The 15,680-nt window shown below is 39.0% G+C and overlaps 2 non-coding genes across 2 annotated transcripts; both read right to left on the bottom strand.

Moving 5' to 3' along the window:
* Positions 1–267: 267 nt before the first annotated feature.
* On the bottom strand, positions 268–375 carry LOC148573729 (small nucleolar RNA R71). The gene has a single exon (XR_015906707.1). It is a non-coding gene; the product is annotated as a small nucleolar RNA R71 (small nucleolar RNA).
* An 8,658-nt stretch (positions 376–9,033) lies between these two features.
* LOC148573728 (small nucleolar RNA R71) lies at positions 9,034–9,141 on the bottom strand. Its single transcript, XR_015906706.1, has one exon. It is a non-coding gene; the product is annotated as a small nucleolar RNA R71 (small nucleolar RNA).
* Between the last annotated feature and the right edge of the window lie 6,539 nt (positions 9,142–15,680).

The raw sequence follows: 15,680 nt of genomic DNA, 5'->3' as shown, positions 1-15,680 counted from the left end.
CTAGTTTCTCTGATGCAACAGAATTGCAAGTTTTATGGACTTCCATCCGAAGATCCCTTTCAGTTCTTAACTGAATTCTTGCAGATCTGTGATACTGTTAAGACCAATGGGGTTGATCCCGAGGTCTATAGGCTCATGCTTTTCCCATTTGCTATAAGAGACAGAGCTAGAATATGGTTGGACTCTCAACCTAAGGATAGCCTGAACTCTTGGGATAAGCTGGTCACAGCTTTCTCAGCCAAGTTCTTTCCTCCTCAAAAGCTTAGCAAGCTTAGAGTGGATGTTCAGACCTTCAGACAAAAGGAAGGTGAATCCCTCTATGAAGCTTGGGAGAGATACAAGGAACTGACCAAAAAGTGTCCTTCTGACATGCTTTCAGAATGGACCATCCTGGATATATTCTATGATGGTCTGTCTGAATTATCAAAGATGTCATTGGACCATTCTGCAGGTGGATCCGTTCACCTAAAGAAAACGCCTGCAGAAGCTCAAGAACTCATTGACATGGTTACAAATAACCAGTTCATGTACACTTCTGAAAGGAATCATGTGAGTAATGGGACGCCTCAGAGGAAGGGAGTTCTTGAAATTGATACTCTGAATGCCATATTGGCTCAGAATAAAATATTGACTCAGCAAGTCAATATGATCTCTTAGACTCTGAATGGATTGAAGGAATCATCCAACAGTACTAAAGAGGCATCTTCTGAAGAAGAAGCTTATGATCCTGAGAACCCTGCAATAGCAGAGGTGAATTACATGGGTGAACCCTATGGAAACACCTATAATCCCTCATGGAGAAATCATCCAAATTTCTCATGGAAGGATCAACAAAAGCCTCAACAAGGCTTTAATAATGGTGGAAGAAACAGGTTTAGCAATAGCAAACCTTTTCCATCATCCACTCAGCAACAGACATAGAATTCTGAGCAGAGTCCATCTAGCTTAGCAAATATAGTCTCTGATCTATCTAAGGCCACTCTAAGTTTCATGAATGAAACAAGGTCCTCCATTAGAAATTTGGAGGCACAAGTGGGCCATCTGAGTAAAAGGGTCATGAAAACTCCTCCTAGTACTCTCCCAAGCAATACAGAAGAGAATCCAAAAAGAGAGTGCAAGGCCATTACCTTGCTTAGTGTGGCCGAACCCAAAGAGGAGGAGGAAGACGTGAATCCCAATGAGGAAGACCTCCTGGGATGTTCAGTGACTAATAAGGAGTATCCCTTTGAGAAACCAAAGGAATCTGAGGCTCATCTAGAGACCATAGAGATTCCATTAAACCTCCTTCTGCCCTTCATGAGCTCTGATGAATATTTTTCTTTTGAAAAGGATGAAGAAATTACTGAAGAGCAAGTTGCTAAGTACCTTGGTATAATCATGAGGCTGAATGCCAAATTATTTGGTAATGAGACTTGGGAAGATGAACCTCCCTTGCTCACCAATGAACTAAATGCATTGGATAGGCAGAAATTACCTCAAAAGAAATAGAATTCTGGCAAATTCTTAATACCCTGTACCATAGGTACCATGACCTTTGAGAAGGCTCTGTGTGACCTGGGGTCAGGAATAAACTTAATGCCACTCTCTGTAATGGAGAAACTTTGGATCTTTGAGGTGCAAGCTGCCAGAATCTCATTAGAGATGGTAGACAACTCAAGAAAACAGGCTTATGGACAAGTTGAGGACGTGTTAGTAAAGGTTGAAGGCCTTTACATCCCTGCTGATTTCATAATCCTAGACACTGGGAAGGATGAGGATGAATCCATCATCCTTGGAAGACCCTTCCTAGCCACAGCAAGAGCTGTGATTGATGTGGACAGAGGAGAATTGGTCCTCTAACTGAATAAAGACAACCTTGTATTTAAGACTCAAGGATCTCCTTCTGTAACCATGGAGAGGAAGCATGAAAAGCTTCTCTCACTGCAAAGTCAACCAAAGCCCCCACAGTCAAACTCTAAGTTTGGTGTTGAACCCCCACATTCAAACTCTAAGTTTGGTGTTGGGAGGTTCCAACCTTGCTCTGATTATCTGTGAGGCTCCATGAGAGCTCACTGTCAAGCTATTGACACTAAAAAAGCGCTTGTTGGGAGGCAACCCAATGTTATTTAATCATATCTATTTTATTTTCTTTTTATTATTTCATGTTTTATTAGGTTGATGATCATGTGAAGTCACAAAAACTACTGAAAAATCAAAAACAAAATGAAAAACAGCATTGAAAACAGCACACCCTGGAGGAGAGCAGTCTGGCGTTTAAACGCCAGAAACAAGCATCAGTCTGGCGTTTAACGCCAGAAACAGGCACCAAGCTGGCGTTTAACGTCAGAAACAAGCATCTGCCTGGCGTTAAACGCCAGAAACAGGCTACATTTGGGCGTTTAACGCCAAAAACAGGTAGCAGTCTGGCGTTAAACGCCAGGATTGCACAGCAAGGGCGTTTTACACGCCTAATTGGAGCAGGGATGTTAAGTCCTTGACCCCACTTGATCTGTGGACCCCACAGGATCCCCTCAGGATCTGTGGACCCCACAGGATCCCCACTTTTTCTTCTCTCCTCTTCACACCTTTTCATAACTCTCTTCCCCAAATACCCTTCACTAATCACCTCAATCACTCTTTCCCATCACCTCTTCACCACTCACATCCATCTTCTCTTCCCCATAGACCCCACCTACCTTCAAAATTCAAACTAATTTCCCTCCCAAACCCAACCCTAATGGCCGAACCCTGCACCCCTCTCACTCCTATATAAACCCCTCACTCCTTCTTCATTTTCACACAACACAACCCTCTCTTCTTCTCCTTGGCCGAATACATCTTCTTCCCCCATCTCCTCCATTTTCTTCTTCTTCTACTACTTTCTTTCTTTTTTTGCTCGGGGACGAGCAAACATTTTAAGTTTGGTGTGGTAAAAGCATAGAATTTTATTTTTCCATAACCATTTATGGCACCTAAGGCCAGAGAAACCTCTAGAAAGAGGAAAGGGAAGGCAATTGCTTCCACCTCTGAGTCATGGGAGATGGAGAGATTCATCTCAAAGGTCCATCAAGACCACTCCTATAAAGTTGTGGCCAAGAAGAAAGTGATCCCTGAGGTTCCTTTCAAGCTCAAAAAGAATGAGTATCCGGAGATCCGACTTGAGATCCAAAGAAGAGGTTGGGAAGCTCTCACCAACCCCATTCAACAAGTCGGGATCCTAATAGTTCAAGAGTTTTATGCAAACGCATGGATCACTAGGAACCATGATCAAAGTGTGAACCCAAATCCAAAGCATTGGCTCACCATAGTTTGGGGGAGATACTTAGATTTCAGTCCAGAAAATGTAAGGCTAGCGTTCAACTTGCCAATGATGGAAGAGAACGCACGCCCCTACACAAGAAGGGTCAACTTTAATCAAAGGTTGGACCAAGTCCTCATAGACATATGTGAGGAAGGAGCTCAATGGAAAATTGACTCAAGAGGCAAGCCGGTTCAATTAAGAAGGCATGACCTCAAACCAGTGGCTAGGGGATGGCTAGAGTTCATTTAACGCTCAATCATTCCTACTAGTAACCGGTCTGAAGTTACTATAGACCAGGCCATCATGATCCATAGTATCATGATTGGAGAGGAGGTGGAAGTTCATGAGATTTTACCTCAAGAACTTTACAAGGTGGCTGACAAGTCCTCCACTTGGGCAAGGTTAGCCTTTCCTCACCTCATATGCCACCTCTGCAATTCGGTTGGAATTGACATAGAGGGAGACATCCTCATTGAAGAGGACAAGCCCATCACTAAGAAAAGGATGGAGCAAACAAGAGATCATGGACCTCAACAAGAGAATGAGAAAATTCCTCACCATAAAATCCCTGAGATGCCTCAAGGGATGCACTTTCCTCTACAAAACTATTGGGAGGAAATCAACACCTCCCTAGGAGAATTAAGTTCCAATATGGGACAACTAAGGGTGGAGCACCAAGAGCATTCCATCATCCTCCATGAAATTAGAGAAGATCAAAGAGTTATGAAGGAGGAGCAACAAAGACAAGAAAGAGACATAGATGAGCTCAAAAGCACCATTGGTTCTTCAAGAAGAGGAAGATGCCACCCTCACTAAGGTGGACTCATTTCTTAATCTCCTTGTCTATTTATTTTACTGTTTTTTTATTTTTGAGCTTTATGTTTTATTTATGTTTGTGTCTTTACTATATGATCACTAGTGTCTAAGTGTCTATGCCTTGAAGTTATGAATGTCCTATGAATCCATCACCTCTCTTAAATGAAAAAAATGTTCTAAAAACAAAAGAACAAGAAGTACATGGTTTCGAATTCATCCTTGAAACTAGTTTAGTTATTTTGATATGGTGACAATACTTTTTGTTTTTTGAATGAATGCTTGAACAGTGCATATGTCTTTTGAATTTGATGTTTATGAATGTTAAATATGTTGGCTCTTGAAGAATAAGGAAAAAGGAGAAATGTTATTTGATAATCTGAAAAATCATAAAAATGATTCTTGAAGCAAGAAAAAGCAGTGAATACAAAAGCTTGCAGAAAAAAAAAATAGCAAAAAAAAAAGAAAAAAAAAAGAAAAAGAAAAAGCAAGAAGAAAAAGCCAAAACCTCTTTAAACCAAAAGGCAAGAGCAAAAAGCCAATAGCCCTTAAAACCAAAAGGCAAGGGTAAAGGCAAGGGTAAATAAAAAGGATCCAAGGCTTTGAGCATCAGTGGATAGGAGGGCCTAAAGGAATAAAATCCTGGCCTAAGCAGCTAAACCAAGCTGTCCCTAACCATGTGCTTGTGGCGTGAAGGTGTCAAGTGAAAACTTGAGACTGAGCGGTTAAAGTCAAGGTCCAAAGCAAAAAAAAAAAGAGTGTGCTTAAGAACCCTGGACACCTCTAATTGGGGACTTTAGCAAAGCTGAGTCACAATCTGAAATGGTTCACCCAATTATGTGTCTGTGGCATTTATGTATCCGGTGGTAATACTGGAAAACAAAGTGCTTAGGGCCACGGCCAAGACTCATAAAGTAGCTGTGTGCAAGAATTAACATACTGAACTAGGAGAATCAATAACACTATCTGAACTCTGAGTTTCTATAGATGCCAATCATTCTGAACTTCAATGGATAAAGTGAGATGCCAAAACTATTCAAGAGGCAAAAAGCTACAAGTCCCGCTCATCTGATTGGAGCTAAGTTTCATTGATATTTTGGAATTTATAGTATATTCTCTTCTTTTTATCCTATTTTATTTTTAGTTGCTTGGGGACAAGCAACAATTTAAGTTTGGTGTTGTGATGAGCGGATAATTTATACACTTTTTGGCATTGTTTTTGCATAGTTTTTAGTATGATTTAGTTAGTTTTTAGTATATTTTTTTAGTTTTTAAATAAAATTCATATTTCTGGACTTTACTATGAGTTTGTGTGTTTTTCTGTGATTTCAGGTAATTTCTGGCTGAAATTGAGGGACTTGAGCAAAAATCAGATTCAGAGGTTGAAGAAGGACTGCAGATGCTGTTGGATTCTGACCTCCCTGCACTCAAAGTGGATTTTCTAGAGCTACAGAACTCCAAATGGCGCGATTTCAATTGCGTTGGAAAGTATACATCCAGGGCTTTACAGCAATATATAATAGTCCATACTTTTCTTGAGTTTAGATGACACAAACGGGCATCCAACGCCAGTTCCATGCTGCATTCTGGAGTTAAACGCCAGAAACAGGTTGCAAAGTGGAGTTAAACGCCAGAAACAGGTTACAAACTGGCGTTCAACTCCAAGAGAAGCCTCTACACGTGTAAAGCTCAATGCTCAGCCCAAGCACACACCAAGTGGGCCCCAGAAGTGGATTTCTGCATTATTTACTCATTTCTGTAAACCCTAGTAACTAGTTTAGCATAAATAGGACTTTTTACTATTGTATTTACATCTTCGGATCATCTTTAGATATCTTTGGATTGTCTTTTGATCCTTTGATCACGTTTGGGGGCTGGCCATTTGGCCATGCCTGAACCTTCATCATTTATGTATTTTCAATGGTAGAGTTTCTACACACCATAGATTAAGGTGTGGAGCTCTGCTGTTCCTCATGAATTAATACAAAGTACTATTGTTTTTCTATTCAATTCAAGCTTATTCCGATTCTAAGATATTCATTCGTACCTCAATATGAATGTGATGATCGTGACAGTCATCATCATTCTCAACTATGAACGCGTGCCTGACAACCACTTCCGTTCTACCTTAGATTGAATGAATATCTCTGGGATTCCTTAATCAGAGTATTTGTGGTATAAGTTAGAATCCATGGACGGCCTTTCGTGAGATCCGAAAAGTCTAAACCTTGTCTGTGGTATTCCGAGTAGGATCTGGGAAGGGATGGCTGCGACGAGCTTCAAACTCGCGAGTGCTGGTAGTAGTGACAGACGCAAAAGGATCAATGGATCCTATTCCAGTATGATCGAGAACCGATAGATGATTAGCCATGTAGTGACAGTGCATTGGACCATTTTCACTGAGAGGACAGGATGTAGCCATTGACAACGGTGATGCCTAACATACAGCTTGCCATAGAAAGGAGTATGAATGATTGGATGAAGACAATAGGAAAGCAGAGGTTCAGGAGGAACGAACGCATCTCTATACGCTTATCTGAAATTCTCACCAATGAATTACATAAGTATCACTATCTTTATTTTACATTTTATTTATCTTTTTAATTATAAAATCTCTATAATCAATTGAATCCTCTTGACTTCAAGCCGACAATCTCCGTGGCATCGACCCTTACTCACGTAAGGTTTATTACTTGGACGACCCAGTGCACTTGCTGGTTAGTTGTGCGAAGTTGTGACAAGGAACTAAGATTATGAACGTGCATATTAAGTTTTTAGCGCCGTTACCGAGGAAGGAACCGTCACGATTTCTACGCACCAAGTTTTTGGCGCCGTTGCCAGGGATTGTTCGAGTTTGGACAACTGACGGTTCATCTTGTTGCTTAGATTAGGTAATTTTATTTTATTTTTAAGCTTTTTATTTCTTATTTTCGAAAATAATACAAAAAAAATTATTTCTTTTTTATTTTTCCCAAAATAATTTTCGAAAAAAAAAACAAAAAAATTTACAAAATCATAAAATCAAAAATAATTTGATGTTTCTTGTTTGAGTCTAGTGTCTAATTGTAAGTTTGGTGTCAATTGCATGCTTTTAACTTTTCTTAAATTTTTGAAGAACACATGCATTGAGTTTCTTTCTTGTTCTTCATGATCTTCAAGTTGTTCTTGATAAGTCTTCTTGTTTGATCTTTAAAATTTTCTTGTTTTGTGTCTTTTTTTGTATTTCATATTCATTTTTAATTTCTTAGTGTCTAAATATTAAAAATTTCTAAGTTTGGTGTCTTGCATGTTTTCTTTTATTGAAAATTTTTCAAAAATACATACTTGATGTTCATCATGATCTTCAAAGTGTTCTTGGTGTTCATCTTTGCATTCAAAGTGTTCTTGCATATTTTTCTTGTTTTGATTCATAATTTTGATGTTTTGAGTCTTTTTGATATTTTCTCTTTCATCATTAAAAATTCAAAAATAAAAAAAAATATATTTCCCTTTTTCTTCTCATCAAATTCGAAAATTTGAGTTGACTTTTTCAAAAATTTTTAAAAATCTAGTTGTTTCTTATGAGTCAAATCAAATTTTCAATTTAAAAATTTTATCTTTTTCAAACTTTTTCAAAAATCAAATCTTTTTCAATTTTTTTCCTTTCATAATTTCGAACCTTTCAAAATTATTTTCAAAATCTTTTTCTTATTTTTATTTCATATTTTCGAAATTAATGCTAACAATTAATGTGATTGATTCAAAATTTTTAAGTTTGTTACTTGCCTAGTAAGAAAGGTTCAATCTTTAAACTCTAGACTCATATCTTTTTAGTCAAGTAATCAACTTTAATTTCAAATTCAAATCTTTTTAAATTTCTTTTTCAAATCTTTTTCAAAATAAGTTTCAATCACATCTTTTCAAAATCAATTTCAAAATTTTTTCTAACTTCTTTTCTAACCTCTTATCTTTTCAAAAATTGATTTTCAAATCTTTTTTCAAACTAATCCTATCTTTTTGTTTGATTCTAATCTTTTCTTCAAAACTACGTAACTAATTCTATCTCTAATTTTCGAAAATCACATTCATCTTTTTCAAAATTCCTTTTTAAATTAACTAATTGTTTTAAATTTAATTTAATTTAGTTTAATTTTTCCTTTCTTAATTTTCAAATTTTTAATTTTAATTCTAATTTAAAAACAAAAATACTTTTATTTTATTTTATCTAATTTTCGAAAATTCTTCTCCCTCACCTCCTTCTATTTATTTATTTATTTACTAACACCCCTCTTCATCTAAGAATTCGAACCTACTCCTCACCCTTGTGTTTGGATTATCCTTCTTCTATTCATATCTTCTTCTACTCACATAAAGGAATCTCTATACTGTGACATAGAGGATTTCATATTTTCTATTTTCTTCTTTTTCATATGAGCAGGAACAAGGATAAGGACATTCTTGTTGAAGCTGATCCCGAACCTGAAAGAACTCTGAAGAGGAAGCTAAGGGAAGCTAAAGCACAACTCTCTGGAGAAAATCTGACAGAAATTTTCGAAAAAGAAGGAGACATGGCCGAAAATAATAACAATGCTAGGAAGATGCTTGGTGACTTTACTGCAGCTAATTCCAATTTACATGGAAGAAGCATCTCAATCCCTGCCATTGGAGAAAACAATTTTGAGCTGAAACCTCAACTAGTTTCTTTGATGCAACAGAATTGCAAGTTTTATGGACTTCCATCTGAAGATGTCTTTCAGTTCTTAACTGAATTCTTGCAGATCTGTGATACTGTTAAGACCAATAGGGTTGATCCCGAGGTCTACAGGCTCATGCTTTTCCCGTTTGCTGTAAGAGATAGAGCTAGAATATGGTTGGACTCTCAACCTAAGGATAGCCTGAACTCTTGGGATAAGCTCGTCACAGCTTTCTCAACCAAGTTCTTTCCTCCTCAAAAGCTTAGCAAGCTTAGAGTGGATGTTCAGACCTTCAGACAAAAGGAAGGTGAATCCCTCTATGAAGCTTGGGAGAGATACAAGGAACTGACCAAAAAGTGTCCTTCTGACATGCTTTTAGAATGGACCATCCTGGATATATTCTATGATGATATGTCTGAATTATCAAAGATGTCATTGGACCATTCTGCAGGTGGATCCATTCTCCTAAATAAAATGCCTGCAGAAGCTCAAGAACTCATTGACATGGTTACAAATAACCAGTTCATGTACACTTCTGAAAGGAATCCTGTGAGTAATGGGACGCCTCAGAGGAAAGGAGTTCTTGAAATTGATACTCTGAATGCCATATTGGCTCAGAACAAAATATTGACTCAGCAAGTCAATATGATCTCTCAGAGTCTGAATGGGTTGAAGAAATCATCCAACAGTACTAAAGATGCATCTTCTGAAGAAGAAGCTTATGATCCTGAGAACCCTGCAATAACAGAGGTGAATTACATAGGTGAACCCTATGGAAACACCTATAATCCCTCATGGAGAAATCATCCAAATTTCTCATGGAAGGATCAACAAAAGCCTCAACAAGGCTTTAATAATGGTGGAAGAAACAGGTTTAGCAATAGCAAACCTTTTCCATCATCCACTCAGCAACAGACATAGAATTCTGAGCAGAGTCCATCTAGCTTAGCAAATATAGTCTCTGATCTATCTAAGGCCACTCTAAGTTTCATGAATGAAACAAGGTCCTCCATTAGAAATTTGGAGGCACAAGTGGGCCAGCTGAGTAAAAGGGTCATGAAAACTCCTCCTAGTACTCTCCCAAGCAATACAGAAGAGAATCCAAAAAGAGAGTGCAAGGCCATTACCTTGCTTAGTGTGGCCGAACCCAAAGAGGAGGAGGAGGACGTGAATCCCAGTGAGGAAGACCTCCTGGGACGTTCAGTGACTAATAAGGAGTATCCCTTTGAGGAAACAAAGGAATCTGAGGCTCATCTAGAGACCACAGAGATTCCATTAAACCTCCTTCTGCCCTTTATGAGCTCTGATGAATATTCTTCTTTTGAAAAGGATGAAGAAATTACTGAAGAGTAAGTTGCTAAGTACCTTGGTATAATCATGACGCTGAATGCCAAATTATTTGGTAATGAGACTTGGGAAGATGAACCGCCCTCGCTCACCAATGAACTAAATGCATTGGATAGGCAGAAATTACCTCAAAAGAAATAGGATCCTGGCAAATTCTTAATACCCTGTACCATAGGCACCATGACCTTTGAGAAGGCTCTGTGTGACTTGGGGTCAGGAATAAACTTAATGCCACTCTCTGTAATGGAGAAACTTGGGATCTTTGAGGTGCAAGCTGCCAGAATCTCATTAGAGATGGCAGACAACTCAAGAAAATAGGCTTATGGACAAGTAGAGGGCGTGTTAGTAAAGGTTGAAGGCCTTTACATCCCTGCTGATTTCATAATCCTAGACACTGGGAAGGATGAGGATGAATCCATCATCCTTGGAAGACCCTTCCTAGCCACAGCAAGAGGTGTGATTGATGTGGGCAGAGGAGAATTGGTCCTCCAATTGAATGAGGACAACCTTGTGTTTAAGACTCAAGGATCTCCTTCTGTAACCATGGAGAGGAAGCATGAAAAGCTTCTCTCACTGTAGAGTCAACCAAAGCCCCCACAGTCAAACTCTAAGTTTGGTGTTGGGAGGCCACAACCAAACTCTAAGTTTGGTGTTGAATCCCCACATTTAAACTCTAAGTTTGGTGTTGGGAGGTTCCAACCTTGCTCTGATTATCTGTGAGGCTCCATGAGAGCTCACTGTCAGGCTATTGACACTAAAAAAGCGCTTGTTGGGAGGCAACCCAATATTATTTAATCATATCTATTTTATTTTCTTTTTGTTATTTCGTGTTTTATTAGGTTGATGATCATGTGAAGTCACAAAATCTACTGAAAAATCAAAAACAGAATGAAAAAAAGTATTGCAAACAGCTCACCCTGGAGGAGAGCAGTCTGCCGTTTAAACGCCAGAAACAAGCATCTGTCTGGCGTTTAACGCCAGAAACAGGCACCAAGCTGGCGTTTAACGCTAGAAACAAGCATCTGCCTGGCGTTAAACGCCAGAAACAGGCTACATTTGGGCGTTTAACGCCAAAAACAGGCAGCAGTCTGGCGTTAAACGCCAGGATTGCACAGCAAAGGCGTTTTACACGCCTAATTGCAGCAGGGATGTTAAGTCCTTGACCCCACTTGATCTTTGGACCCCACAGGATCCCCACTTTTTCTTCTCTCCTCTTTATACCTTTTCATAACTCTCTTCCCCAAATACCCTTCACCAATCACCTGAATCACTCTTTCCCATCACCTCTTCACTACTCACATCCATCATCTCTTCCCCATAAACCCCACCTACCTTCAAAATTCAAACTAATTTCCCTCCCAAACCCAACCCTAATGGCCGAACCCTACACCCCTCCACTCCTATATAAACCCCTCACTCCTTCTTCATTTTCACACAACACAACCCTCTCTTCTTCTCCTTAGCCGAATACATCTTCTTCCCCCATCTCCTCCATTTTCTTCTTCTTCTACTACTTTCTTTCTTCTTTTGCTTGGGAACGAGCAAATATTTTAAGTTTGGTGTGGTAAAAGCATAGCTTTTTGTTTTTCAATAACCATTTATGGCACCTAAGGCCAGAGAAACCTCTAGAAAGAGGAAAGGGAAGGCAATTGCTTCCACCTCTGAGTCATGGGAGATGGAGAGATTCATCTCAAAGGTCCATCAAGACCACTTCTATGAAGTTGTGTCCAAGAAGAAAGTGATCCCTGAGGTTCCTTTCAAGCTCAAAAAGAATGAGTATCCGGAGATCCGACTTGAGATCCAAAGAAGAGGTTGGGAAGCTCTCACCAAGCCCATTCAACAAGTCGGGATCCTAATGGTTCAAGAGTTTTATGCAAATGCATGGAGCACTAGGAACCATGATCGAAGTGTGAACCCGAATCCAAAGCATTGGCTCACCATGGTTCAGGGGAGATACTTAGGTTTCAGTCCGAAAAATGTAAAGCTAGCGTTCAACTTGCCAATGATGGAAGAGAATGCATGCCCCTACACAAGAAGGGTCAACTTTAATCAAAGGTTGGACCAAGTCCTCATAGACATATGTGAGGAAGGAGCTCAATGGAAAATTGACTCAAGAGGCAAGCCAGTTCAATTAAGAAGGCATGACCTCAAATCAGTGGCTAGGAGATGGCTAGAGTTCATTCAACGCTCAATCATTCTTACTAGTAACTGGTCTGAAGTAACTATAGACCAGGCCATCATGATCCATAGTATCATGATTGGAGAGGAGGTGGAAGTTCATGAGATTATACCTCAAGAACTTTACAAGGTGGCTGACAAGTCCTCCACTTGGGCAAGGTTAGCCTTTTCTCACCTCATATGCCACCTCTGCAATTCGGCTGGAATTGACATAGAGGGGGACATCCTCATTGAAGAGGACAAGCCCATCACTAAGAAAAGGATGGAGCAAACAAGAGATCATGGACCTCAACAAGAGAATGAGGAAATTCCTCACCATGAAATCCCTGAGATGCCTCAAGGGATGCACTTTCCTCCACAAAACTATTGGGAGCAAATCAATACCTCCCTAGGAGAATTAAGTTCCAATATGGGACAACTAAGGGTGGAGCACCAAGAGCATTCCATCATCCTCCATGAAATTAGAGAAGATCAAAGAGCTATGAGGGAGGAGCAACAAAGACAAGGAAGAGACATAGAGGAGCTCAAAAGCACCATTGGTTCTTCAAGAAGAGGAAGATGCCACCGTCACTAATGTGGACTCATTCCTTAATCTCCTTGTCTATTTATTTTACTATTTTTCGATTTTTGAGCTTTATGTTTTATTTATGTTTGTGTCTTTACTATATGATCACTAGTGTCTACGTGTCTATGCCTTGAAGTTATGAATGTCCTATGAATCCATCACCTCTCTTAAATGAAAAAAATGTTCTAAAAACAAAAGAACAAGAAGTACATGGTTTCGAATTCATCCTTGAAACTAGTTTAGTTATTTTGATGTGGTGACAATACTTTTTGTTTTCTGAATGAATGCTTGAACAGTGCATATGTCTTTTGAATTTGATGTTTATGAATGTTAAATATGTTGGCTCTTGAAGAATAAGGAAAAAGGAGAAATGTTATTTTATAATCTGAAATATCATAAAAATGATTCTTGAAGCAAGAAAAAGCAGTGAATACAAACGCTTGCAGAAAAAAAAATAGCAAAAAAAGAAAAGAAAGAAAAAGAAAAAGCAAGCAGAAAAAGCCAAAAGCTCTTTAAACCAAAAGGCAAGAGCAAAAAGCCAATAGCCCTTAAAACCAAAAGACAAGGGTAAATAAAAAGGATCCAAGGATTTGAGCATCAGTGGATAGGAGGGCCTAAAGGAATAAAATCCTGGCCTAAGCGGCTAAACCAAGCTGTCCCTAACCATGTGCTTGTGGCGTGAAGGTGTCAAGTGAAAACTTGAGACTGAGCGGTTAAAGTCAAGGTCCAAAGCAAAAAAAAAAAGAGTGTGCTTAAGAACCTTGGACACCTCTAATTGGGGACTTTAGCAAAGCTGAGTCACAATCTGAAAAGGTTCACCCAATTATGTGTCTGTGGCATTTATGTATCCAGTGGTAATACTGGAAAACAAAGTGCTTAGGGCCACGGCCAAGACTCATAAAGTAGCTGTGTTCAAGAATCAACATACTGAACTAGGAGAATTAATAACACTATCTGAACTCTGAGTTCCTATAGATGCCAATCATTCTGAACTTCAATGGAGAAAGTGAGATGCCAAAACTATTTAAGAGGCAAAAAACTACAAGTCCCGCTCATTTGATTGGAGCTAAATTTCATTGTTATTTTGGAATTTATAGTATATTCTCTTCTTTTTATCCTATTTGATTTTCAATTGCTTGGGGACAAGCAACAATTTAAGTTTGGTGTTGTGATGAGCGGATAATTTATATGCTTTTTGGCATTGTTTTTGCATAGTTTTTAGTATGATTTAGTTAGTTTTTAGTATGTTTTTATTAGTTTTTAAATAAAATTCACATTTCTGGACTTTACTATGAGTTTGTGTATTTTTCTATGATTTCAGGTAATTTCTGGCTGAAATTGAGGGACTTGAGAAAAAATCAGATTCAGAGGTTGAAGAAGGACTGCAGATGCTGTTAGATTCTGACCTCCCTGCACTCAAAGTGGATTTTCTGGAGCTACAAAACTCCAAATGGCATGATCTTAATTGTGTTGGAAAGTAGACATCCAGGGCTTTCCAGCAATATATAATAGTCCATACTTTGTGATGCTAGGGCATTTTGGCCAGTTTCACTGACCTTTTCTTTATGGTTTTAGGGTAGTTTCATGCACTTTCTTAGGAAATAAGCAAGTTTTGGGTAGAATTTCACTTACATCTTGATTCAAGCAAACATTGTGATTTTTATAGGAATTCATGAGAATTATGCATAAATTGAATGACAAATTGGATGATGCATATCTCATAACTTGGACTAGAACTTTGATGCACTTTATTGCTTGATTTCAAGACAAAGGAAGCAAGGAAGAACCACATTAGCAGCCACGATAGTCTAACTAACGTGACCTCTAATGTGGAATGGGAGCTAGCTTGCAATGTTAATGAGAAAAGTAATCGCCAATAACATCCTCGAAGCCATCATAGCCCACGTTGAGAGTCACGTTAACTAAGTTAACGTGAACTCTAACGTGGAAGAAGGAAATGAAGCCAACGTTAGTGACACTCACCTTTGTCACTAACGTTGGACCAAGCTCATATTGGCCACGTTAAGAGCCACGTTAACTTAGTTAACGTGGACTCTAACGTGGGGAAGCAAAAGAATGGCCAACGTTAGTGACACTCACCTTTGTCAGTAACGTTGGACTAAGCCACTTTGAGCCACGTTAGTTGCCACGTTAACTTAGTTAACGTGGAAGCTAACGTGGAGGGAGCAAGAATCGCCAACGTTAGTGACACTCACCTTTGTCACTAACGTTAGAATGAGCCACTATGAGCAACGTTAACTCCCACGTTAACTTAGTTAACGTGGAAGCTAACGTGGATGAAAGAATGATGAGCCAACGTTAGTGACACTCACCTTTGTCACTAATGTTGGAGATGGCTATCGCTACCACATTAGAAGCCACGTTAACCTAGTTAACGTGAACTCTAACGTGGGTAGTAGGGGCGTTTTGAAACGTTAGTGACAAAGGTAAGTGTCACTAACGTTTTCGAAGATTTGGCAAGCCTATGTTAAAGGTCACGTTAGCCACACTAACATGAACTCTAACGTAGGGAAGGGAGGATTCTCAACGTTGTTGGAAAAGGTAAGTCCCAATAACATGTGTGAAAGATCAAGAGGCAACGTTAGTGGTCACGTTGGTGCCACTAATGTTGAAGTTAATGTGGGTCACCATTGGGTTAGGAACGTTAGTGAAAAAGGTGACTGCCACTAACGTTCTCGAACCCACACTTTCACTTAACGTTAACGCCACTAACGTCCTAAGCTAAAAGTCCCTGCATACTTCATACTTTCTCTCTGCAAGTAAAGCTAAGCCCACTGAAGAGGATAACTACTTCAAACTCAAG

The sequence above is a fragment of the Arachis ipaensis genome, chromosome B2 (assembly GCF_059453495.1).
Source record: "Arachis ipaensis isolate K30076 ecotype BB chromosome B2, ASM5945349v1, whole genome shotgun sequence".
In the NCBI taxonomy this organism is placed as follows: Eukaryota; Viridiplantae; Streptophyta; class Magnoliopsida; order Fabales; family Fabaceae; genus Arachis; species Arachis ipaensis.
The sequence above is the reverse complement of the archived record's forward strand: the minus strand, read 5'-3'. Positions and strand labels throughout refer to the sequence as shown.